The 4,945-nt window shown below is 39.4% G+C and overlaps 1 pseudogene across 1 annotated transcript; it reads left to right on the forward strand.

Annotated features, from left to right (window-relative positions):
• The first annotated feature begins 2,778 nt into the window (after positions 1-2,778).
• LOC308252690 (tubulin beta chain-like) lies at positions 2,779-4,225 on the forward strand (annotated as a pseudogene). The gene is made up of 2 exons: positions 2,779-3,772; positions 4,211-4,225. The product of its transcript is annotated as a tubulin beta chain-like (transcript).
• The last annotated feature ends 720 nt before the right edge of the window (positions 4,226-4,945 follow it).

Genomic DNA, 4,945 nt, shown 5'->3' on the forward strand with positions numbered 1-4,945 from the left:
CTTCAGTCCGCAGGCTGACGCTCTATCCACTGAGCCAAATCAGCTAGGGCAATCCCACATTTTGATGTTCTCTGTCTAGCAGCATAAGGACTGTTTGTTTGCTGATCTGAAGAGTGAACCAAGAATCTGAGTTGAATGTTTTTCAACTTCATGGGGCTATGAAAAAAAGTTGCTGCATGACTGTAGCCCAGCTACATCAAGTAGCCCAGTCAATACCCAATCCTGGAATAGGATTAAGGAGGTCCCACACTGACAATGCCCCAGGCATCTAACAACAACAAAAAAAAAATCCTATCTGGAGTAAGACAGCATCATTCCCAGCCCCAGAATATCCTACAAATAATTTTTCAAAAACAATGGCCAACACAGAGATAATCAGGCTCATAAGGTGGTCTGTCTCCCCCTGTCCCCTCCACTCTCTCTAAAATCAAGAGCCAACAGGTAAACAGACCACTAAAATAGATCCACAGGGCTCCCAGATATTAGAACCAGACATAGATTATGAAGATAATTCTGCTTGCTATATTCAAGATAAAAACCAAGCTTGAAAAATTTGGCAGGAAAGTGGGATATTCTGAAAAGTTATGGACAGTTTTAAAAAAGAAATAGAAATTTTAGAACTAAAAGAATATATCATGATCAAATTAAAAAACTCCATGGAAGGGTCTAATAGGAAATTAAACGCAGCTAAAGAGAGAATTATTAAAACAGAAGTTCTGTGTGTGGTGTAAAAATTTGTGAGGGATGTCTTATTTCACCCCCCAAAGTAAACTTACTTTGATAGTGTGTTTTCTCCTCACTTTGTTAAATTGTAAACACTTTGTTCTTACAAAAGACTTTTTTCCCCAACATGATGTTCTGTGAAAACTCTTAAAAAAGAATTAAGTGGTAAAAAACTGTTTTGCATTTGAGATGAAGCCAAGGAAGCAAAAAAAGTTAAAAAAAAATTGATACTAATACTCCTAGTTAATATAATCTCTAAAATTAGCAGAAATTGCCCTAACTGGTTTGGCTCAGTGGATAGAGTGTCGGCCTGCGGACTGAAAGGTCCCAGATTCGATTTTGGTCAAGGGCATGTACCTTGGTTGCGGGCACATCCCCAGTAGGAGGTGTGCAGGAGGCAGCTGATCGATGTTTCTCTCTATCCCTCTCCCTTCCTCTCTGTAAAAAAAATCAATAAAATATATTTAAAAAAAAACCAAAAAACTAGCAGCCCTAACCGGTTTGGCTCAGTGGATAGAGCGTCAGCCTGTGGTCTCAAGGGTCCCAGGTTTGATTCCAGTCAAGGGCATGTACCTTGGTTGCGGGCACATACCCAGTAGGGAGTGTGCAGGAGGCAGCTGATCGATGTTTCTCTCTCATTGATGTTTCTAACTCTCTATCCCTCTCCCTTCCTCTCTCTGTAAAAAAATCAATAAAATATATTTTTTAAAAAACTAGCAGAAATTTTAGCATAAAACTTTGGCCCACTCTAATGCCACTGAGCAATCTTTTCACTGCATCTCTCTGGAGAATACTGAACTGGGTATTTTGCAGACCACAACACAGACTATGAGGATATTCCAACCCCATAGCTAGAGGAAGGAAGTATTGTTAGCAGAGCCACTGATGTACCAGGTGAGAGTCACTAGTGGCTGAGTGATTCTGATAAGGTCATGCATGCTTGCCTATTCCCACAGACTTGCTCCCTTCTTAGGTGAAGGTGTGAAGTGTGTGTGTATGTGTGTATGATCAGTAACTTCCCTTAGTATTGTGTAACCTTTGACACATAGGGCTTAAGTTTTATGGTTAACTTTTAGTTGATATTCTGAGTAAAACATTCAAGACTGAGGTGTACTCAGTAGTTGAGTGTCAACCTATGAACCAGGAAGTCTGGTTCGAGTCCAAGGCAGGGCACATGCTCGGGTTTCAGGTTCAGTCCCCTGTGAGGGATGTACAGGAAGCAGCCGGTCAATGTTTCTCATCATTGATATTTCTATCTCTCTCGCCCTCTCCCTTCCTCTCTAAAATCAATAAAAATATACTTAAAAAAATTCAAGAGTGAAGTATGAAGAGAAAAACAAAGAAAAACAAGAGATGACTTAAGCACAAGGTTTGCTGACTTTTCAGCTTCAACAATGGAAGCCAGAAGTAGTAGAATTATATCTTTGATGTGTTGGAAAAAAACTTCTACGTAGTGAAAAATCTTGCATAAAGGGTATTTTAGAATGTTCTTCAAGTAGAAGAAAAATTGTCCAAGGGAGGGATAGAAGAAGAAATGAAATGTGAAATGCAAGGGCAAATCCAAATGAATAGTAACTTTATAAAATAATATCTTGTTGGGATTATTATATATATATATATATATATATATATATATATATATATGTATAGAAAATTCAAAACAATAAATGTACCTTATATGGGAGAGAGGTAAATATTCTAAATTCCTCGATTTTTCTAGGAGAGGAGTAAAGGTAATAATTCCTATTTGATAGTGATTACTCAAGGTAGCGTATTGTAATTTCTCAAATATAATCACTAAAAAATAATAAAAGCCTGAATAACTATCAAACCAAAAGAGGAACAAAATGAAATATAAGCAACTTAACCTTGAACCTTCCTGTATGTTTGGACTAGCTGCTCCAGCCTCTGGGGCATGTCCTATTCTACCAGCCTGTGAGCAGCAGCAGAGAAAAAAAATTATGTATTTTCTTGCCCTGTACACATTTTGAGGTGAGCAAAACATTTTAATTTGAACCACGAGGGAAATTGTGTACATCCAGAAATTGTGGCCAGTGTGGCAACTAGATCGGTGCCAAGTTCTGGGAGGTGATCAGTGATGAACATGGCATTAATCCTACCAGCACCTGCCATGGGGACAGCAACCTGCAGCTGGATTGCATCTCCATGTAGTACAATGAAGCCACAGGTTGAAAATATGCTCCGCTTGCTATCTTAGTGAATCCAGAACCTGAGACCATGGACTCTGTTTGCTCAGGTCCTTTTGGCCAGATCTTCAGAGCACACAACTTTGTTTTTGGTCAGCCTGGAGCAGGCAACTGAGCCAAGGGCCACTATACAGCAGGGGCCAAGTTGGTTGACTCAGTTCAGTATGTTGTGTGGAAGGAAGCTGAGAGCTGTGACTACCTGCAGGGCTTCAGCTGACCCACTCCCTGGGTCGGGGCACAGGCTCTGAAATGGGCACCTTCCTCACCAGCAAGACCCATAAAGAGTATCCTGACTGCATCATGAACTCCTTCAGTGTGGTACCTTCACCCAAAGTGTCTGACACTGTGATTGAGCCCTACAATGCCACCTTCTTTGTCCATCAGTTGGTAGAGAATACTGATGAGACCTACTGCATTGACAACGAGGCCCTTTACGACATCTGCTTCCACACCTTCAAGCTGACCATGCCAACCTGCCAGGACCTGAACCGCCTCATCTCAGCTGCCATGAGCAGTGTCACCACCTATCTCTGCTTTCCTAGCCAGCTCAATGCTGATCTCTGCAAACTGGAAGTCAACACAGTGCCCTTCCCATGCCTCCACTTCATGCCTGGCTTTGCCCTTCTAACCATAGAAGCCAGCATCGGGCCCTCACTGTACCCAATCTCATCCAGCAGGTAATTAATGCCAAGATCATGATGGCTGCCTGTGACCCCTGCCATGGCCCATACCTCACCATGGCTGCTGTCTTCTGTGGACAGCAGGTGAGGGAGGTAGACGAGCAAATGCTCAATGTGCAAAACAAGAATAGCAGCTACTTTGTGGAGTGGATCCCCAACAATGTCTCCTCTCCCCCCCCCCCTCTCTCTCTCTCTCTCTCTCTCTCTCTTGCTCTCTCGCTCTCGCTCTCCCTATCCCCATTCTCTCTAAAATCAATGGAAAAAATATCCTTGGTTGAGGATTAACAACAACAAAAAAGCATGAATAGTAAAACAGCAATAAATACATATCTATCAACAATTACTTTAAATGCAAACAGCTTCAATCAAATGACTTATGGTAGCTGAATAATAACAAAACAAGATTCTTACATATGTTTTCTACAAGAGACTCACTTCAATTAAAAGACACAGACTAAAAATAAGGGGATGGAAAAAAGATATTTCATAAAATTATTTTGAACTGAATTATATATAATGAAAAATTTAATAACAAAATTTATGGAATAAAGCTAAAGCAGTGCTTGAAGATAAAATTATAGCCATAATTGCATATTTTAGGAAGAAAAAGGCTAAAATAATGAGCTAAGCATTCATTTCTACAGGTTAGGAAAATAAAAGAAACCCAACAAAAGTAGATGGGAGGAAATAATTTAAGAGCATAAATAAATGTAAAAGAAAAAACATAACTGAGAATCAACAAAGCCAAAACTGAAAATACTAACAAATTGATAAACCCCTAGTGAGAATGAGAAAAGAGAAGGCATGAATAGCAAGTATAAGAAATGAAAAGGGACTTAACTACAAAAATAAGAGGATAGTATGAACAATTTTATGCCAATAAATTTGAAAATTTAGGTGAAATGGAAAGATTTATAGAAAAATACAACATGACACAAAAAGAAATAGAAAACCTTAATCCTATAACTATTCAAGAAATTAAATCTGTAACTTAAAAATGTCTGATAAAAATTCAAGACCCAAATTGTTTCACTAGTGAATTCTACCAAAATTAAAGAAAGAAAAAATATTTACTTATATACCTCTGAGAAAGTAGAAAAAGCTTTTCCAACTAACTTTGGGAGACTAGCATAACTTTTATACTAACACCTAACAAAACAGTATTAGAAAAAGAAGACACAGGCCAATTTCATCCTATATAATAAAAGAGTAATATGCAAATTGACTGTTGCTCCAACACACAAGATGGCTGCCCCCATGTGGTCAAAGATCCTGCCCCCATGCAGACACAAGATGGCCAGCAAGGGAGGGCAGTTGGGAGGGACCAGGCCTGCA

This window comes from Plecotus auritus (assembly GCF_963455305.1).
Source record: "Plecotus auritus genome assembly, chromosome: 7".
Taxonomy (NCBI): Eukaryota; Metazoa; Chordata; class Mammalia; order Chiroptera; family Vespertilionidae; genus Plecotus; species Plecotus auritus.